The sequence below is a fragment of the Phascolarctos cinereus genome, unplaced genomic scaffold (genome assembly GCF_003287225.1).
Source record: "Phascolarctos cinereus isolate Bilbo 61053 unplaced genomic scaffold, phaCin_HiC Scaffold_1;HRSCAF=81, whole genome shotgun sequence".
Taxonomy (NCBI): domain Eukaryota; kingdom Metazoa; phylum Chordata; class Mammalia; order Diprotodontia; family Phascolarctidae; genus Phascolarctos; species Phascolarctos cinereus.
The window spans coordinates 172010885-172033918 of NW_027555514.1; the positions used below are offsets into that span (position 1 = coordinate 172010885).

Below are 23034 nucleotides of genomic sequence, written 5' to 3' on the forward strand. Positions count from 1 at the left end.
ATAGGTTCCATAATAGGATAAGGCCCTAGGCTATCTCAGGAAGGTTTTGTTATTTCAAACTCACCGAGGACAGGATACCAAGCACACAAGATGCCTAGGAAAAACAGCTCACAAATATGGCTTGTTTGACTTCCTTCCCAGGGGTTAGTGAACCAAGGGAGACAGAAACTAATATTCCTACATCAAAGAAGTCTCCCAGGAATCTCAAGTAATGAAGTTATAATTTTGCTCAACTCTGAAGATTCACCTAAGTCTGAGTCATTTTCCAATGGACAGTAAAATGGTAGTAATAGCAGTTAGCTTCAGACTGCTCTGTACACGCCCTCCCCACATTCTCATGCTGCAAATGTCTTTCACTATCCCTTTCAGGTATTAATGCAGTTCACAGTTCTCAATTGCCCTATTCCTCTTTCCAGATTGTTAACAGTAACTCTAACTGGTGGTGGCAACAAGCCACACATAGTCATCTGGACGAATAGGGTCCTTAAGTCAGGTTCATGCTCACAGGCTTCTACAAGGATTGGCTGGGTTGCCCAAAGCCTGATCCCAAAGGAATCAAGGAAATTTAATTTGGCTCTCAATTCCTTTTTTTTTTCTGTCAGTGCAATGTAAATATACCTTCCTTCAAATTCTGCCTTACTAATTTTAAGTGTTTTCTTTGGTGTAATGATAAAGATCTCAGAATATAGAATTCTAGTTCTGTAACTATAATGCATCATATAATATCATGTATTATAGTTATCCATTTGTGTCCTTGATTGACTTGGACTATAGATTTCATTAGATCAGTCATTATATCTTATCTAAACTCTTTCTCTCTCACATTTCTTCATTCATTGTTCCACACGTGATAGGTGCTTAATAGATGTTTGCTAAATTGAATAGAAAAATTCTGATTTATTAATTTGCAGTGAGGGATAAGGCAACTGGGTAGCAAAGTGAACAGAGTGCTGGGTCTAGAGTCAGGAAGACTCATCTTCCTGAGTTCAAATTTGGCCTCAGACACACTTACTAGCTGTGTGACCCTGGACAACTTAATCCTCTTTGCCTTAGTTCCTCATATGTAAAATGAGCTGAGAAGGAAATGGCAAACCACTCCCAATATCTTTGCCAAGAAAACCCTGAATGAGGTCATGAAGAGTCAGATACAACTGAAACAACTGAACAACAACAATGAGAGATAGACCTCGGGCAAGTCAGGTCACCTCTCTTCCTCTCCAGTTTTCTCATTTATAAAATGATGAAGTTGAATTCTATAAGCTTGTGAAGTCCATTGTGGCTCTAAGGTTCTATTACTCTGTGATGATGATCCTATGACACAATAATTCTATTTGCCAAGAAGACTGAAATACACATGTCCACTATTCAGAAAACTGCTTTACTAGCATTAGGATACCTGGGAAGTAGTATAACTGGGAAGTGACTTGATGAGCATGGATTTCTAGAAGAAAAAAAAAGGAGAGTTTGAAGTTCTTGAAGGATATGTTCCTTAAAATGTGGCGTGTCCTTTGTGTGAGTTCTTAATCTCTTTTTGCAAATTCATTTAAATTCTAACTCAGAAGCAAAGCAATGTTGATTTATGTTTTAACTTTTATCCCCAAACCCTGACTTCCTTTATGTTTGTCCCAGAGGAGTCAAAGTATAGACCACTATGGGGATTGCCTTGCCATCCAGACCAGGAAGGTTCACGTTTACTGACTGGGGAGTCCTCAAATAATCCTGGATATGCCCTGACAGATCCTTACATCACCTTTTTTAATATTAGTAAATTATCTCCAGATTATATTATTGTTTCTCAAAATTGTATATTATGTATATATCATCATATTGTCAAGTTGTATATTTTGTATTTCCCCTACAGGATTGTAAACTGTATGAGAATAATAACTATGCTTAATTGCATTTTTATCTCCTTAATCACCTAATTTAATAACTACTTAATAAATGGTCAGTGAATGAATGGAAAATCTTAATAACTGTAAGTAACTCAAATTTATAATAGTCCTTTATGAGGCCTTACAAAATGCTTTTTTTTCACGCCAATCAATAAATTCTATATGCATTTTTCATGCAAAAAATAATTGTACATCATGTTATGTGGAATTGTCTAACCTTATACGAGATGTGGGAGTTCTTGTCACCTTCAGTCACAGAGTTCTACTTTTTAACCTGAATATCTTGTCCTTTGGCTGTCCTTGTCTTATTGTGGGAACAAGATTTGGTAATAAATTTTACTTTGAGGCCTAGATTATATGGGAATTCTTACATATTTAAGGGTCTATATAAGCATACTATTCTAAAGCTAAAGGAGTTTGTCCTTTCTTAGCTCCCTCATGTGAATTTTATCATCTCTCTTTCTCTAGATTGAGATTTAAATGCAACTGGGAATTAAATTAATCTAAATGCTTTCATGGTTGAACCAATACAGGGATTCCTCTGTAATAATCCCAAAGGAATCAAGCAACTTAATTTGACTCTTAATTCCTTTCCTTTTCTGTCAGTGGAATGTGGATATACCTCCTTTCAAATGTTGCCTTACTACTTATTTTACATGTTTTCTTCAGTGTAATCATCAAATGCCATTCATTCATGGTACCCTCCCACCTACCTTCTACTACTCCTAAGGAATGGCCATTTTCTATTTTCTGCTTTCCAATTACAGTAGCTAAAACTTATGCTAGGACATATCTGAAAAATACCTTTTATTCTTCTGTGCTTATCATTACACATAAAATACCCACATATAAAAATATCACCAGAGGAACACTAAAGATTATGTTAATAGTAATAACTAAAAGCATCAACTTGGCTAATAAGCCAATTAAAACATAACTCACTTCTCTGTTTTACTTGGCTTGTAAAGATCTAGTTTGAGGTGAACAAACTATATTAAGTTTGTTAGATCTAGTTTGAAACTTTTTGTGGAATGGGACAATTGACCAGTTGCTTTTGGGTATATTTCAATAATGAGTACAAATCAATTCAAAATAAATCTTTTTAAATTTTATTATGCATAAAAATAACATGTTATACTTGAAAATATATCCAGGTAAGTAAGCTCCATTCTACTTTTCTGTGGGTAGTGCTTGCACTCTTCCACTTACTGCAAAGGATTTTAAATGACTGATTTCTTCCCAGAATAAAGAAATTGTGGTGGCTTGTGGCTTTTGACAGAGAAAACACCTTTTAATGTTAATTTCCTAGATTCAAATATAGTTCAAGGTTGCTGCCTTAAAACCATGGTGCTTTTCAAGGATTGATAAACAATACAAGAATAATGCTAGTTTTCCTATAAATACAGATGAACCCAGGCTTACAGGGAGCTTCTTTGGATGAAATAGACAGACCCACACATTTCCTGCAAAGGCATGACAGTATGGGTAGAATCAAGTTTCTCTTGGTATAACTCTTGTCCTTATCTAAAATGTTCTGTTGTTGGAAGTTGTCCTTAATGTTATATTACTGTTTTTTTTTAAATGTCATCCAGTCTGTTATTCTTTTTCATTTCATTGGATTGTGTAATCCATTCACATTTAAAGTTATACGAGTTAGGTTTGTATTTGGCTCTGTCTTATATGGATTTTTTTGAAGTTATGATTTCCCCCTTTTCTGCTATAAATGCAGCATTGTTTCTTCAGTTACTTTAATCTTTTTTTTAAAGTGACCCCATTCCCACTTTTTTCCTTACCCTGACTCCCTTTGTTTCTTTTTTAACCTTTCCCCTGACAATTTTGTTTTCTAGTTCTTCTTTGATTTTATCTGGTTATATATTTCTTCCCCTCTTTTTTTTCCCTTACAGTTAATCAAATAAATTCCCCCTTCTTTTCCTTCCCTACAAGCTGATCCTGTTCATTAGGTTTTTTTTTTTTAATTTCATTAGAACTCCTTTGGAACTCTCTCACTCTCTTCATTATCCATATTCTCTTTCTGTTTACTCTAGACCCTCATTCTCTGATTCATAACTCCTATAATTATCTGGTCTTCTTTCTTTTCTCTGTATTCTTCATATAATCAAAGCTTCCAAGGTATCCATGTTAATGTCTCCCCTCCAGGCAATTTCTCCCACAGCCTTATAGATCTTAACCCATGTATCCTCATTTCCATTGGGTCTCACTCTCAGAACAATGCCAGCTATTTTAAATGTCAAAGAGGACATCACCTTATGTGGGCCCCTCCCCCACTGCTGATCTTTGCCCTTTCTTGTTGACCTTTTTTCCTACATGTGCCTGGAAATTTCCCCTCTGTGTCCATGCTTTCATGCTACTTGGTCCCAGGAATTCCAACTCCCTCCCTCCCAGGACAAGTAGATTTTTCAAGCACCAAATACCCTAGGCCTCATTCAATATAGTAAAGCCCTCATATGATGTCACCCACAGGAGCTTTCTTCAGTGATACCTCCTTCTTCCTCTAAAGTAAGGCTTCTTTCCTCCCCCACCCCTTTAAAATCTTACCTTTAATCTCTCTTCTTTCTGACACCACAGGAATCACCTTTCCCTCATTGCTAACCCTTTATTTGACCATAGCATATCATTCCTGTCTATCCCCCTGCTGCCCCATTCCTTTCATGTATCCTCCCATGTTATATAGTACAAAAGCTACAAAATATAATCTACAAAAAGAAGCATTCACCTGTAGGCAGGTTCTGTCCATAATGTTCCCTATGGGGATTTTCACTGTTACCTCTACCAAAGTTACACCTTTGCCCCTGTCTTCTTGTGTACATTTAGAAAGAAGTCCCTTATTGGTCTTTCTTTCATCATTCTATTGCTGTTGCTGTCCTTGCCTGTTGTATTTATTCACTCCTTCTTCATTTCTGTTGTTTGACTTGTTCAAGAAGCAAATAATCTCTTGAATTCTGGCTTTCTTTCTAAAGACATTTCAAACCCTTCTTTATGATTGAATGTCCATATTTTTTCCTGTGTGATTAGGCTCAGATTTGTAGGATAGGTCACCCTGAGCTATAGCCTGAGCTCCATAGTGCTTCAGAATATTGAAGGTTTTTCTCCTGATGGCTTACTGACCTTGTTGCTTCTGAATTGAATTATTAAATTTAGCCACTGTCTTGGAGTTTGAAGCTTTGAATGTTTGGGGTTTGGGGTTTGGGGGTTGTTATTTTCAAAGCAATCTGAGAATTATTTCAATTTGAATTTCATTTTCTATGTTCAGCAGTTCTGGCAAGTTCTCTTCTATTATTTCCTTCATTATTATGTTGTGGTTTTTTGTTTTGTCACATTCTTCTGGGAGATCTATGATCCTTAGGTTGTCTCTATGCATTCTGTCTTTGGGATAAGTATGTTTTGCTTGCATAGTAAACATATTTTCATTTCATTTCATTATTTTTTGCTTCTCTTCTTCTAAGCTGTTCTTCACTTCTGTGTATTTGCATTCCTAATTTACTATTCTCTCTTTTGTTTCTTTGGTGAAGCTTGTCATTGTAGACTCAAGAGACTAACGTGGATACCTTGGAAGCTTTGATTAAATGAAGAATACAGAGAAAAGAAAGAAAGACCAGATAATAATAGGAGTTATGAATCAGAGAATGAGGGTCTAGAGTAAACAGAAAGAGAAGATGGATAATGAAGAGAGTGAGAGAGTTCCAAAGGAGTTCTAATGAAATTGAAAACTCATTATTTTGCTGTACAGGACATAAATTCAGCTCATAATTCATATTTCTCTTTTAAGCTACTTAAGAATAGAGGGTTGTGGTTCCATGCTATCCTCACCTTCCACAATGTCCTTTGTCTCATCAGATGTTGGATCATTTTCCTTCATTTTGCAGAATTTGTTTATAGCTGTCTGAACTCATTTGCTAGATCTGGAGGCCATATTTCTGTCTGTTGTTTGCTTTATCTGTTTCCTGTTCAAGGTCTTGGAGATTTCTTCTTCCTGATATCTTCTTTTGGATTCTTGGTGTCCTGTGGTCCATGGAAACAGCTGCAGTTGCTTTATCTTTGCTACATAATTTCTGTTTTGGAGAGATTTAAGAGGTTGTGGTGATCAGAGATCTAGTCTACCATTGATTGGTTGCTTATTTGACAAGGAACGTCTTCAAAGAATATTTACTGCCAGGGCAAATATAATTATTCTTATTTTAACAGGGAATTACCCAAGGTTATACAAGTTAGTAACAGATTTGGGACTGTATTCTGGGTATCCAAACTCCAACACCAGCGCTCCTTCCAGTACACAATACTGCCTCCTTCTAGAAGTCCATTTCTCTTTCCATATGAACCTGACAATTCAATTTAACAAACGTTTAGTAAGTGCTTACTCTGCAGAGCATTTGTGCTAGGAGTTAGAAGAGACATAAAGGTTAGATAAGAACCCCTGCCCTCATAAGTTCAGAATCTAATAGGAGATAAAGTACACATAATAATAACAACAATGGAAAATAAGGCTATTAAAATTGTAAAACAAAATGCTTTGTCAGTCATTGTCCTTTCTATTCTATTTTTCAATAATAATTTTCATGCTACAACTAATTTTTTCTCTCTTAGGTTATCAAACCATAAAATTTCAATGTCCTCAGTCCAAAATCTTTCTACCACTTACTTTCCTTTAGTTTTCATATGATACGAAACAACTTTCTTTAGTGTTAACCTTCTCATGGACCTTTTCACTGAGATTTCTTTCAAGACATTGTGAATTAGTAATTATTTACTCTAGGAATTGATATGCTGTAGTCAATTCATCTATATACTAATGAGGTTGAAATGTCGTAGAGCTGTCTACAACATCTCCAAGTGGTCATCTAGCGTACACTTAAGGACCTCTCATAATGGAGCTGCTGGGATAGCCAGTTCCTATTTTAGACAGCTCTGACTCATAGGTTGTGTCTTTATATTGAGCCAAAGATTACTTCTGCAACTTTGCTTCATTGCTCTTTTCTCTGGTCCAAATAATATACGTCTTAATTCTTCCATATGACAGCTCTATAAATTCTTAAAGACCATCTTCCCCCTAAATCTCTCTCTGAGCTAACATTCACAATTCCTTCAGCTGATCTTCATACAGCATATTTTTGAATCCCCTCACCTTCCTGACATTCTCCTTTGATCTTAACCCAACTTATCAATGTATTCTTTTAACATATGACACCCATGACTGAATGCAATAATCTGGATATGGTTTAGCTAGAGAGACTGCAGTGGGATTACAAACTCCCTTGTTTTGAACACTGTGTTTCTATTAATATAGCCTAATATTTTATTAGCTTTTTGAGCCACTTTTTTTGACCCACTGCTGTTGTCTCAATGAGTTTGCAGTTCACTAAACTGCCAGGATATTTTTCCCACAAACTTTTATCTAGCTATGTCTTTCCCCATTCTGTGCTTTTTCACTCCTTTGTACCAAAGTGCAGGGCTCTACATTTTCCCCTATTATGCTTCATCTAATTGCTCTAGCCTTTTTATCATCCTACCTAGTATCCTGATAATTTCCTCGCATGGATATAGCTCCACTGCCTGCTTTGTCTAGTCTATTCCTTTTGAATAAAATATGCCCTTCAAGAGTAATATTGTAGTCATGAACCTGATCCCACCAAGTCTTGGTGATTTCTATATGTTCATATTTTAAAATGTTATCATTATCAACTTGATCATCATCAGAACAACAAATAATCAAATACACATACAAAATAAGGAGTCAAAGCTTTAAACCTGTAGCTTCTAACAAGGCAGAATTAAGTAAATTAACTAAAAGGAGATGAGTAAATAATGCTTTTATTCTGTGCCTGCTTTTAAGTCTGTCTAAAATTCTATTAGCTCAGTTTTATTTTCCTTCTTAAAAAGTGTTTTTTTTAAAGGTAAAGAATGTGTACATTGAATTCTAGTTCTTCTGATCCCAAAGTTCATCTCTTCTTAAAGTTCTTTCTATATTATCTGGTATGCTTTGCATTTATAATTTTTGGTATGATAATATTTTGTTAAATTAATATACCTAATTTATTCAGCCATTCTCCAGTTGTTGAACATGTCCCCCTTAACCTTGAGTAGTCTCCTTCCTCACCTCCACTTCTTAGAAACCCTGATTTTTTCAGAATTTAGTTCAAATGCTACCTTCTGCAGATCTTTCTTTCCTCCTTCACCTGCTGTTGCCTTCCTTTCTAAAGCTATCTTGCATCCGATAAATATAGATGTGTATATTATGTCAATATAGGTATATGTTTGTATGTATATATATACATACATATATGTACATGTATATACATACATATATGTATATATACATATATGTATATATACATACATATATGTGTATATATATGTGTGTGTGTGTGTGTGTGTATATATATATATATATATATATATATATATATTATATATATATATATATATATTATATATATATGTATTTGTGTACCTGTTATCTAGGCAAGGACAGTTTTTGTTTATTCCTTGTATGCCCAGCACTTAGCACAAGAATTGGCACATAAGTGTGAAATAAATAGTTGTCAATGAATTGATTGCTAGATTGCTTCCTTTTTAACCATTACAAATATATTAACTATCAATATTTTTGTATTTTTCTCCTTTTAAAGATATATTTGGGGGAAGTTTATGACCCTTACCTTATTGATCACCAAAATGCTTGCAGTACTTTATCAGTTTAGCAGTATATTAAGAGTTCCTATTTGCCTTAGTTCTATGAATAATTTTTGTTTTTGTTTCACTATTTTTGGCCATTCTAGTGACAGTAAGGTAGTATCTATATAAATGTGCTTTGTTAACATTATTACCTTAATGGTACATGTGGTGATTAGCACTTTGTATTTTCTGTTCATGTCCTTTGAGGATTGCTCTAATGGGGAGCATGTGTTATTAGTCTTAGAAATATGTGTCAGTTCCTTATAGATTCTAGATGTCAGATCTTTAGGTGATATGCTTATTAAAAAATGTATTTGCCAAGTCTGTTTCTTTTCTTTTAATCTAGATACTGTTTTTTGTTAAAGCTTTTATCATTATGTAATCAAACCCGTTGATTTTGTCTCCAGTAACTACTATTTATTTGATAAAAATATCTCTCCTCTCCATAGTTGAAAGAAACATATTATTCCTTTTTATAAAATCAGATTTGCTTGCTAGCTTAAGTTCATTTTATTTTTCATAATTTGTTCATTTTACATAAAAATAATAAAATTATGGTTTTATTACTACATCCACTTCTATAAAGGTTTTGGGAACTGGAAATGTGAATTCCCTTCATTTATCCCTAGCAAGTGTTCTAAACCAGGTGAACAAGTTTGCACTGTTACGATTTGAATTCTTGCATACTTTTGATTGTTCTTCTCTAAATGTAAATGGGTGAGACTAGAAATAGGACCGAACTTATATACCAGAAGTCATCACTTTTTTCACTAATAACTGTTTATGAAAAGCCTTTGAAATTTTTCTGTTGCTTCAAAGGACAAAGCCCAACTTTTTACCTGAGTTAATAATTTCTCTAACTTGAGATGCAGATGCTTAAACATATCATAATCGGACAACACTACAGACTGCCTACAAATGAAAGACTTTACTAAGAAAGGCTGTGTCTTACAGACAAAGAACCTTTGAACTTAGAATCAGAAGACTTGTATTTAATCTCTGGCTCTCTTATTCACTAGCTATGTGAACTTAGACCGGAAACTTTGTTTTTTGCTTTTGTTTCTTCATCTGTAAAATGGTAATAATAATACTTGTACTGTAGCCATTTTTAATTTTTGCCCAAGTTTCTTTCATTGCAAATAGAAACACTAATAATATTTGCAGTGCTTACTTCACAGGATTATTGTGAGTAAAACATTTTATAAATATATATACTATATAAATAAGAGCTTTTATTATTACTAAGTCATTCAAAGATAAAGAATCCTACTTGGTGAAAGTGCCTATCCTTAATGTTAGGGCAATTTTATAGAAAATCCTGGGAAATATTGTGTAAAGAGCCACATGCCTTGGCAGGAATATATTGGTTTTTCCTGTCTTTTGAGGAGGCAGGAGTGGGGGGGGGGAAGGAAGAAGGTCAAGACTTCTAATTTCCTTAGTATTGGAGAACTTCCTGTGGGTAATTTTTTTCCGTGAATACAACTTATCTGTAACTTAAGATATTAATGTTTTTCTCATAGCTCTTCCTCAGACACATAAAAGGTAGATAATTGTGAATGAATAAAAAATTTGGCATGTATACCTGTATGAAGAGTTTCAAAAATGCTAAAATCTAGAATAAGCTGAGGTTGACAATAAATGCTAAGGACAGTAAGGTTTTTTTTCTTTTTATATATCAATGACAGGATTTTAACCCAGGCCCTTGTTGATTCCAAAATTGGCCCCCTTTCTTTCCAACAATGTTGTCTGTTGGGGAAAAAATGTCTTTGAAAAGTAAAATAGGGGCAGCTAGGTGGCACAGTGGATAGAGTACTGGTCCTGGAATCAGGAGGACCTGAGCTCAAATGTGGCCTCAGGCTCACAACACTTATGAGCTGTGTGGCTCTGGGAAAGTCACTTAATCCCAATTGCCTCACAAAAAAAGTAAAATAAATTCTCCTTCCTAATTTGAGAGAAGGAAAGTGAGGAAGAGAGAGTGGAAGAGGGAGGGGGGAAGAGGAAGGGCAGGATGAAGAGGAGGAAGAGAGGGAGAGGGAGAAAGAATAAGAATATTATTACGAATACACACACATACATCAAGGAGAGAATCCATTTCACCATCTGCTATATAATGCTGCTGTTTTAGCAGGTATAAGATGGCACAAATACCTCTTATTGACAGAGTACATGAGTTCAAATACTGGCTTTGGTATTTATAACCTGTGAGAATTTGAGCAAATTGTGTGATTCTCTTTAGTATTATCATCTCTAAAATTGGTAGAATAAATGATCTATAAAGTTCCCTCTAGCTCAAAATCATATGATCCTAACCCCTAAAAAACTGGGGATTTGCCCAGAAGTCACAGGAGCTGTGATTCAAAGAATGAGTATTTGTGAAATAGCCACTTCTTTGTTATAAATAGCTTACTTTTTATGGCTAGTATGAAATATTTTCATGTATATTAATATGATTTGTAGAATATCAGGATCAAATGAGGTCAGTTATATAAAGCACTAATTACAAAGTATTTTATAAAAAGGTGAATTGTTGCAATTGTTGTTACAAATCATCTGTCATTTCCTGTTGCTTAATAGCATGTGCCTAAATTGTGGAATAGGTTGCTCAGTAGCTCAAGGAAGGATACAGTGTGTCCGAGGTTGTTTTAGTCAAATAGGCTATTTGGGGGCTGCTCTGGCATGAAGAGCCAATCTTTGGGGAATTCTATGGACCTGCTGTGTAATTTTACTGATTCTGAGTAAGGGAGCATTGCTATTTCTTCTGGTTGTGCACATTATATTGTACTTTGCTGGTTCATTCTCTTTCCAGGACAATTAACTTTTGTCTGATCCTCTCTTCTGAGTCATGTCTTCAAAGTATAGCTGTTGTAAATATTATAGGAATTAATTGCTAGATGAGGCACTGTTCTGACCACAGACTGAACACTTTCCCCTGGCCAGGTGCTTGGCAAACATGCACCAATCATGAGAGGGACCTGGCTCAAATTTGTGGACTGATCATCACAAATCCATCCCTATCATGACAATAAAGCAATTCAAAATATAGACATACCCCATGAGAGTGAATAAACATCAATTTTTATACAAAGAATAGCACATTATAACATAATTGAACCACCAGGTGCAGGCATTCAAGTCACACTTTGGATTGGGAGTCAAAGGACTTAAGTTTTAATCCTGACTCTGCCATTTACTACTTTTGTAAACATGGTAAAGTTACCTAACCCCTCTGGTCACCAACTTCCCCAGCACTGAAGAAGCAGTGTAGTGCAATGAACAGAATACTGATTTGGAATTGTAGGACCTAAGTGCAAATCCTTCCTCATTCTGGCTGTGTATGGCATTGGTCCTAGGCAAAATTAGGTACCTTTCTTATTTCCTTTTATTTACCATTCCCCAACTCCCATGAAGACAGAGGAGATAATTCTGGAGTATGGACACCTTAGAATCACAGACTATTGGAGCTGAAAGGGACCTTAGAGATCATGGAGTCTAACCTCATTTGACAGATGTGAAAACTGAGGCAAAGGGAGGTGAAAATGATAGGTCAAATAGCTTGTAGGTAGTAAAAGTCAAACTTCATCCTAACTCTTCTAATTCCAAATTTAGTACTTTTTCCACTTTGCCAGCTATATTCTTGTCCCCCTGCCAAAAAGTGGGAAGACCCAGCTGCTCCAGTTCCCCTGAATTTTGGGGATCTAGGAGTCTGCTGTGGATCATCTCATTCAAAATTGTGCCTGCCGTTTTTCTTTTCTTTTTAATAATATTTTGCCCAATTACATGTAAAATAATTTTTGACATTCTTTTTTTTTTTTTTGCTAGGAAATGGGGTTAAGTTACTTGCCCAGGGTCACCCAGCTAGTAAGTGTTATGTGTCTGATGCCAGATTTGAACTCGGGTCCTCCTGACTTCAGGGCCAGTGCTCTATCCACTGCACCACTTGGCTGCCCTGATATTATTTATTTTTAAATTTGAGTTCCAAATTCTTCCCCTCCCTCTCTGAGATGACAAGCAATCTGATATGGGTTATATGTGTTGTGCTTGCCTTTTCAAAGACTTCCACCCCGGTTTGGGAAGAGGCAGAGAACTTAGTGGCACTAGATCATCATCAAAGAAATGATTTGTTATGCCATTTGTAGGCAAAAAAGGATTTGTCATTTCACCAAGTCTGATTTATGGCTAATGATTTTAATTACATTTAATGATAGTAATGTTATTATATTTTTTATTATTATTTATATATTTTTGTTATTATTATATTTTATGTTTAAGTATCATTTTGTGTGAAATAAGCTTATTAATTTTTGGTGGTCCTTAACCTTCAATTTTTCCATAGTTATTGCCTCTAGTTACATGATTTCAATTAACTTTGTTTTTAGGATTGTGCCTCCTATGTAACTCAGGGTGCAAACAGAAATGTTAAGTGTTTTTATGCCTGAGCATATTAATGACTTGCATAAAGACATAGAATGGTGCTTATCAAATTTACAAACAACATGAAGTCAAAGGAAATGGGTTCGTTGACAGAAAAAGAATCCCAAAAGACAGACTAGAAGGACAGACTTGGTGAAGTTAATTAAGGATAAATGCAAATGCACTCAAAATAGTCAGCTATTCAAGTACAGAATGGGGGGGGGGAACTGAGCATAACAGTTCACATGACTTTTTGCATTTTAGCTTTCTGAAAAATTAAAACAAGTCAAGGATTCTGTGATCTAATATTCTACAGAAGAAGTCAGCCTAGAAGCACTCAAGAATGAAATTCTAAAGGCACAAAGTGTGTTAAGTATGATAGGGAGGGAAAAGGAGGAGCTCTGTAAAGAGCATGATATGGATGTACAGGGAATTAATTCATCAATCACATATATTTTTTAAAAAGACATGCAGAAACTAGAAGTGAGGACAGGTATTTAAAGATGGACACAAAAGCATAGCATGATTTCTTATAAGAACTTTATCAGTAGTGCCAAAGTTTAGAATAAGCCAAGGCTTATTTTATATTTATATAATATTTTATATAATTTTAATTTTTTATTATTTCATTAATTTATATTTAATTTTATGGAATTTATATAAAATTTTATATTATAGACTGTTTTGTTTGGGGAAAAGAGGAGGACTTGTTAAGTAGAGGACCACAGCTTAGGATGAGACAACAGTAGTTAGCAGAGAAAAAGCAGAACTGCCCAACTCAAATTCTGCTTCTGCCTTTTCTCTCTCAAGGAAAATGACCTGTCCTGGAAAGGATAAAAATGATAAAATAAAATGGCTAATAGAGAATCAAAAGTCAAGAAAAGTAAGAGCACTAACTTCTCTTGGTAAGTTCAGTTTAGGTGAACCAGATGAGCTATATTCTAAGATACTGAAAGAATTGGTACATTTTGTTACTGAACTAATCACTGTCAGTCAGTGATCTTTGAAAGATTGTGAAGAACTGCAGAGAAGACTTTGAAATCTGCTCTTCCAAAATCAAGGGTGCGTGTCAGAACATGTTCAGCTTTCCTGTAATCCATTATAAATTCTAAGATGGAACAATCATTTTCCTCCAAAATTTCTTTCATTTCCACTCCAGAAGCCAATTCTTCCTTGTTGGTGAGAATCAAATCTAGTTCAAAATTCTCTCTTATTGTCTTATCCACTGTTTGAAGGATGAGATTATCATCAAGGCAAATCAGTTAATTATTGGTTGTTCTCAGAGTGAGAACTCTAGCAGATGTGTAGATAATTAAAGTCCTCCATATTATTTTACGTACCTGTGACAGGCTTGTTTTCGGTTTCTTGTATTCTATTTTTTCTTTCTTCTCATCTTGATCTTTAACATATTGCAATGACAACATTGCTTCAATATCTCCTTCAATTTCTCTCTTAATTGTTATCTAAATATTATCCACTATGCAGCCCCATTCTGATTTCTGGATTTCTTCACATGAGTATGTCTCCTTGACATACAATGCTTTTGAACTTTCCTATTATCTATACTCTATTAAAAAAAAAAGTATATTCTTCCAGAGCCAAATTTTAGTCTCATCTCTCCAAGTCTCATTTTTTTTGATGAAGTCAATATTTTCTTCACAGTTTAGAATTTTTGTTTTATTTTCTTGTTGCCTATACTTCATTCATTTGTGTATAGACATCTGACACAATTGGTTTTATTACTAAGTTCTTTCTTGGATGACTGCTTAGGGTTTTTTTTTCCCCCTTCATGGTATCTAGTCTATTATATCTATCTTGGTGTATATATGTAAGAACCACAAATTGGAGAAAAATATACTAGAAAATAGAGCGGTCAGGAGATCTCCTGTCAAGTCAAAACTAGGTTGAAAATGATAGACTCAAAAGTATAAATAATTTGTGTTGTTTTAACAACATTAACACATTTGAATTATCACATTTTATTAAGGATAATGAATTACCCTATATTAAAGTTCTAGAGCCATTTCCCTGTGGTTTTGCAAGAAAAATAGCTGTGACTTTATAAGGAGATTTAATTGTAAAAAGTAGTAAAATAAAAAAAATGTCAGTCAATAAAACTAGTTTGGATCAATACCTTTAGTTGTTTCATTTGTGCATGTTTACCTCCTATCTAACTGAATTGTCAAAGGATATTTTTCTCTTACTGACTGATACCGTAATGAGTAAATAATCTACTGATACTCGTGAGCCCAATGGTATATAATATACAGGGATATTATATTTATATACATAATCTATTGGTCTAGGCCAGTAGTGTCAAACTCAGAAATGCAGACCACTAAACTATATATAAGGATCCCTATGAGCCACATATGGACTTAGAAAACCATGTATTAATAATATCTATGTTCTACTGTATTTTTATTATTTATTTTGTTAAATATTTTTCAATTATATTTTAATCTGTTTCCAGCTACATTCTGGAGTATTGTGGTCCACCTTGTGTCTGTGTATTTGATACATCTGCTCTAGGGCCTCTATAATCTGGTCTCTACCTTGGTTCAGCCTTCTTTCTCACTGCTGCCCTAATCAGATTCTGTTCTAGCTAATTGTCTCCTCATTATCCTCTGAACATGACTTGTACATTTTTTTTGTCTATATGAATGATGTTCCCCTGGATCATCCTACCTCTGTGCTACTCTTGTTAAAATCACATCAATTCATCTAGGCTTGTGTCAGATCACAGATATCCTGTGAAGTCTTCCCTGCTCAATGCACTTATAAGTAATCCTTCATTTGAGTTTCTAAGGATCTTTGTACTTGTACTATACATTGTGAATATACATACACACACACACACACACACACACATATATGTACATATATATGCATGCATTCACTTCTACTTATCTCACCTGTATATCAGACTTCTAAAGTTATAGAGACCATTCAGTTGAATAGAAATGCATTAAGTATTTAGTATGTACAAAGTATTGTGCTAGGTCCTTTGAGTACTTCAAAAATGCCAAGTACTTGAGATTTTGATAATGTGAGAACTCTCTGCTAACATAGATCACAGCTCAGTCTATAACTTAGAGTCTTAAAGATTTTTCTGAGGCATATAAGCATTAAGTGATGTTCACATAGCTACCAAGTATCAGAGGTAGTTTTTGAACCCGGGTCTTAAAGATTTTTCTGAGGCATATAAGCATTATGTGATGTTCACATAGCTACCAAGTATCAGAGGTAGTTCTTGAACCCGGGACTTTCTGAATCCCAGCATAGCACTGTCTACTACAACAGCCCACTTCCCTTAAGGTGAATGCAAAGATAAAAAGACACAGCCTCTGTCCTCAAAGAACTTACAGTAACGTAGGAGAGATAAGACATACAAAACTAAACAGAACACAAAACAAAATATAAATACAAACAAAAGCTATGATAATTCTAAGAAGAATGGTATTTCTTTTGACTAGGAGAGACAGGGAAAGCTCCGTGGAGAAAGTACACTGTGAGCTAAGCCTTAAAATTTTCAGTAGACAGAGATGAGGGTGGGGTGAAGGAAGTTATTATAGGCATGGCATCCTGATGGAAACAGGAAAGTACAGGACATGTTCAGAAGATGATATGTAATCTAGTTTTGCTATGTTAAAACATATGCCAAATATATGAGGTCATGTACTAGGATGAGATAGTACTGGCAAGGGAGATAAGATTGAAATTAAATGGTATAGGGAAATATCTAACCTTTAGCCTTTATTCAGTTTTGCATTTGCATTTCTTCATATTCTTCAAAGTGCTTTGCATATAATAAATATTAAAATATTTGTTGATAACAATGCAAAGATGTGTCAGCATTAGGAGAGTTTCACTTAAGTAATTAGAAAAATTCACTAATTTTTTTTTGGCTAGGCAGTGGGGTTAAGTGACTTGCCCAGGGTCACACAGCTAGTAAATGTCAGGTGTCTGACACTGGATTTGAACTCAGGTCCTCCGGACTCTAGGGCCAGTGCTCTATCCACAGCACCACCTAGCTGCCCCAAGAATTCACTGTTGATAAGATATTATTGTCTTCATTAAGTATCAGTATAATCCTCTGCCAGTACCCATATTTTATTTTCATAGGCTCTCAGATCCCAAACTGGAAGGGACAGATAGATATTTATTAAGAACAAACATGTATGATGAGTCCAGGAAGGTTTTACTATCATAGAATATCTCCCCAGAGGATGAGAGATAAACATATGACAAGAGAAAAGAAAAAAAAATAATGGGATAAGCACCATTGTGTTTGCAGTTGCAATTGAGATATGATTCCATAAACTTTGAGGAATAACGAGCTCTTTCACAGACTCAGAATAACAAATTAAATGGTCAGTAATAATTGCCTGTTTCTCTGAAGAGGCCATGTATGACTGAACACCCTGCCTACTCTGACAATAGCATGAAAAGAGGACCTGAGTAATATCCAAGAGATTAAAAAGGGCATTTGAGGATTTCGGTCACCTGACAAGATACACAAGGGGAAAAAAACTGCACCTCGAGGATGGACTGAGAAAATTTATCCACAGTTAGTAAACTGAACCATCCAGAATTGGATTAAGCAATAATCAGGAACCAAGGCAAACTAAGAACTCAGATGTTATAGAAGTTTCCTTTTATATCCCTGTTTTTGTTCCTACTTAGCTTTCCTAGTAAACTCATTCAATCAGTCATCAAGTCTTAACGGAATATGGCAGATTCAGGTGCTGGAGATACAAAACCAAAATATCCCTTACCCTCAAGGAATTTGCATTCTATTAAGGAAAACAACATGTATTCATAATTTGAGGGCAGGGACCTACTAACAAGTAGGAGGATAAGGAAAGTCCTCATATAGGAGCTGGCATTTGAGCTGAACTTTGGAGGAAGCTAGGGATTCTAAGTTGAGGAGAGAAAGCATTCCTGGCATGGGGATAACCTCTGCAAAGGCACAGAGATGGAAGACAGAATATTGTGTATTAGGAATGGCAAATAGGCCAGTGTGGCTGAAACATGGAGTACCTGAAGAAGAGTGATATGTAATAAGCTCGGAAAAAAAGACTGGAGCCAGCTTGTGAAAGGCCTTAAAAGTGAAATGGATGTATTTGTATCTTATCTTAAAGGCAATTGGAAACCACTGAAGCTTTTTGAGTGGCATGGTCAGACCTGTACTTTAGGAATATCACATCAGCAGCTATATAAAAGATAGATTGGAGAGAAAAGATTGTATCAGGAAGGCTAACTAGAAAGCTAATAGTCCAGGCAAGAGGTAATAAAGGCGTGAAGTAGAGGCATACCTTTGTAGATGGAGAGAAAGGAAAGGAATTGAAAGATATTATGGAAATAAAATTGATAAGGTTTAGCAGCTAATTGTGTATAAGGGGTGAACGAAAGAAAAATTGAGGATGATTCTAAAGTTGTGAACCTGAGTAATTAATTGGAAGGATACTGGTGGTCCCAACATAAGTAGGAAAGTTAAGAAATGAAAGGAAAAGATAATGCTTGGGACGTGTTGAGTTTGAAATTCATTAGGAAATGTGCAATAGAAATATATTAGAAATGTACAATAGCCAGTTGGTGAAGTGGGGCTAGAGTTTAGGACAGAGACTGGGGGTGGAAATATGGATGTATAAGTCATTTTTATAGAAATGATTATGGGAGCTGATGTGGTCACTGAAAGATGGGATACAGAGAGGGAAGGGAAGAGGGTCCAAAGTAGAGCCTTTGAGAAGACTCAGATTTAGAAGGGAGTACATAGGGGCTTATCTAGCAAAGGAGAATGAAAAAAATAGCCACATAGGTATTAGAGAATCAGTAGAGAGCAAAGTCATGAAAATGCAGAAGTGAGGGAATATCCGAAAAGAGAAGGTTCTCAACAATGTCAGATGCTTCAGAAATGTCATCAAGGAGTAGGACTGAGAAAACATCTTTGGATTTGGCAGTTGAGGCATCATTGATCACTTTGGAGAAAGTTGCTTAGTTAAGGTCAAAAAGTCAGTTAGCTAGAATTTAAGTGCTTACAGTATTTCAAGCAGCACACCAAGACCAGTTGTCAAGCACTGGAGAGAGAAAAAACATTTTAAAAGAAAAAAAAGTAAAAAGGACAAAAAACACTGTCCATGCTGTCAAAGAGCTTACATTTTGATGTAAACAACTGTATGGACAGTGCATACAGAATTATGGAGGGTAATCTCAGAGTGAAGGCACTAGTAGAGTGGAAGGAGGGTAAGTTGGGAGAACATTGGGAAAGGCAAGCAAGAGGAAGGATGGAGAGGCAATGAGTGCAAGAGTAGAGGCAACAAATATAGACAGCTTTTTCCAATAGTTTGCCTGTGAAAAGGAAGGGAAAATACAGGTCCACATCTTGAGGGACTGTTACAGTGAAGAATAGAGGTTGAATAGAGCACAATTGGAGGGCTGGTAGAGCTGAATTGGGACTTAAAAGAGTTGGGTATGTGAAATAAATTAGTTCTGCTAATTAGAGGAAAAAAAAGGAAAGAATGATGTTCAAGTCTCCAGACTGGCTAGATAGAGTGTTGACTGCTGTCCTGTAACTCCAAAGATAAAATCAAGTTAGGCAACTAAAGGAAATGAAGTTGAAAACTGGGTTGGGAAAGATCTTTAGCATGCCTTCTTCCCCCTACATTTCTTTCACATTGTATTTGTGCAAGACAATTTTTCCTCCACCCCTTATAAAAAGACATGGCACATTTCCCCTGCCTCCATCCACATTATAAAAAAACAGAAAGGGCTATGATGTTGGGCCCAATATTGTGTATAAGTTGTGTTTGCAGTTAAAGGGACAGTATTATAGTTTAAAGTTATGTGCCTTGTGTATAGTAACTAAATGTGTGTTTAATTGAACTACTGTTGTGATACATATGAATGTTTCAAACTAGAATTTAACAATATTTCCATAAAGATGTGAGTACATTAATATCATGTTGTAATAGAGTAAGACTCCATTGTGATCTGTCAGTGGAGGACAAGGGTAACATCTTCTATAAACTGTATTATGAAAGATGTGTATAGAGGATATAATTTGATACTGTGAGTTACTACTTTACATGAGTAAAAAATTACAATTCGACTCCTAAACGGATCCTCCGAACCTTAGAAAACAGAACACATAACTTCTGAACCTTTCTAGTATTGTAATCCCCCCGTTCTGTGTCACTTTAAAAACTCTTAATGGTGTGATATGGCAAGAGCAGGGAGAGGGAGGGAATGTCCTTCTAGACAACTATTCCTTCATTGTAGACATTTTGTAGGAGTAATAAGAATTCTACCCTGCAAATTATCTCCATGTATGTACTTAGGAACACAAAATGTACAAAGTCTGTTCTTTCTATATTGCTTATTTTCATACTATAAACTCTGTCTATTCAAAAACTGTCAGAATATTTTGTCATAGATGAGCTGTGACTCTTGACTCTGACTTTTGATTTTCAAAAAATTTTATATCAAAATATGAAATCTTATTTTCTAAACACTGCATTAAAAAAAACATCTTGGTTATCAGTGACCTCTGTCTCTATATCACAGCATACTTTTATTTCCCTATTTTGGTATTTTAAAGAAGGAGAAATGGATTAGAGACAGAATCATGTAAAAGAAAGGGCACTGGATTTTAGGACCTGGGTTAAAAATAATTTGCTACCTGTGTGACCTCGAGAAAATCATTTAACCCCCCTTCCCAGGTCTCAGTTTCCTTATCTGCAAATGAGAGAATTGGAAAATATAATTTTAAGGTCCCTTCCAGTTCTTGTTTGGTTTTGGGTTTTTTTTTTTTTGCTTTTTGGTGAGGCAGTCGGGGTTAAGTGACTTGCCCAAGGTCACACAGCTAGTAAGTGTTAAGTGTCTGAGGCTGGATTTGAACTCAGGTCCTTCTGATTCCAAGGCCAGAGCTCTATTCACTGTGCCACCTAGCTGCCCCTCCCTTCCAGTTCTAAATTGATGATTGGAAGCCAGAAAATAGGTTGCAAACTCATTATTAGTTGGCAGTGACATGACAGACAAAAATGTTAATGTAACCTTGGACTATATTAGAAGATTAGTTTCTAGGCATAAGAAGGTGATAGCCTCTCTGTATTCTCCCCTGGTCAGACAACAACTGGAATATTTTGTTCACTTTTCAGTGCCTAAGCTTAAGAAGGACACTGATAAGCTGGAGAGGGTTCAGAGAGCAGCCTAGATGATGGAGGGCCTTGAATCCATGTCATATTGAAGATTGGTGGAAGGAAAAGGGAATGTTTAGCCTGGAGAAGAGAAGATTCACTGGGAACATGATAACTGTATTTAAGTGTTTGAAGAACTATCATACAGATTAAGCTTATTCTGTTTGATCCACGAGCGTAAAACCAGGAGCAATTGGTAGAATTTCAAGAGGTTAAATTTAAGCTTGAAGTTAGAAAAAACTTCGTAACAATTAGAACCGTCTGAACATGGAATGGGCTCTGGAGATCCCCTCTGACTAGAGCTCTTCAAACAGATGTTGAATAATCAGAGATAGTAGAGCGAGGAATTCCTTTTGGTCATGAGTTGGACTGGGTGTCTGCAGAGGTCTTTTGTAATTCTAAAATTCTGTGATTCTATAAAAGTTAGGGAGAAGTTAAGCTTGGCATGAGAAAAGAACAGAGGTCAGGACAAGGTTAACACAGGAGCTGATGAATGATCCAGCAGTTATTTCACTAAGTTACTTTTGGGTTGGAGTTATAACAAGGGTGATTTCAATGTTAGCTTGACATTATGCTTCTCCTATTTTACCTGTCTCAGATATTACTCTTCTGTAGTAAGTGAGGTTATTTTTTTCTTTTGTGGGGCAATCTAAAAGAAAGGATATATAAACTTCAAGGGAAGGAACAATGTATTATTACATTTCCTTTGTCTTCCTCAGACTTGTGCCAGTCCCTATAAACACTTGATTCAGCCTATGGTCCATGAACATCATAGATATTATACCTTCCACTATGGTTCTTTTATCTCAGTATCATTTACCGTCTGGTGGATGATAATACTTGTTTAAAAAGAATTCAGCTTCCCATATTAAGTCAGACTTCTGCACACAGAAATCATTTAATATCTAATTGAATTGAATGTAATGGTATTGTTAAAATGGTAGTCTGACTTTTGTGATTTATTTATTACTATAAAATCACCAGCTGCTGAGGAAGGTGTGAGTACCAAGTCATCATTGAGGAAGGGAATACCTGCAAACCATGAGCTGCTGGCAGAACTTCCCCTTTCCCTCCTATCACATGAAGAGTCATAGAATTATCTCTCTAGAGCTGGAAGAGACCTTAGAGCTCATCTAATCCAATCCCTTCATGTTACAGTTGAGAAACTGAGACTAGACATCTCAATTGACCTGCCAAAGGTCACACAGAGTTAATGACAGAGCCAGGCTTTGAACTTGAGACTCCGAGTTCAGAGCTCTTTCCACATTAGCTCACTGCCTCCCTTCTCTCATAAAAAAAGGGATTTAAACTTCCTCAGTAATTTCTGGGCAGCAGTAAGGAGTCTAATTACTCATCTCCAAACTGACCCAAGCTGTTTTTCCTTGGGAATACTGGAATAAACACCATTGATTGAAACAGCTCACATAATACAGCTATCACTTTTCAATCTCTGTGTACCTTAGACGCAGTATCACAGTATATTATACCAAGATATCAATAGCCTTGTGCAAGTTTTTGCAATATCTGTATCCTTAGACTACCTTCCAGACCAGTGGTCCTCAGTAAAGATCTGGTCCAACTATTCTGTAACAATATTCCAACCAAATAGCCGTGGTGACAATTAAGTCCAATACTCTTAATATACAAATATAATAATAGTTCAATAATATCACATCAGCAAACAATGACAATAATTTCAAGAGCACTTTGAAATAAGAGTATATAAGTTACTTGTAAATCAACTGTTCTGGCCTAGAAAAGTAAAATCACAATCCAATCACAGCCTACAAGGGAAAATTTCAAAAAGAAAGATCTTCAGCAGATCCCTGCAATGCTAGAAC

General features: G+C 35.6%; 1 protein-coding gene across 24 annotated transcripts in view; it reads left to right on the forward strand.

Annotated features, from left to right (window-relative positions):
* LMNTD1 (lamin tail domain containing 1) overlaps positions 1–23034 on the forward strand; it is a 218799-nt gene that overhangs the window by 56722 nt on the left and 139043 nt on the right. Inside the window, exon 1 of one of the 24 annotated variants that reach the window (XM_078155035.1) lies at positions 1376–1512. The exons of 22 other annotated variants lie outside the window; for them this stretch is intronic. The gene's annotated coding sequence lies outside the window, so the exon portion shown is untranslated. Of the gene's footprint in view, positions 1–1375; positions 1513–13839; positions 13901–23034 lie in introns of those variants that run through there. One more of the 24 variants, XM_078155045.1, reaches the window with a different exon arrangement.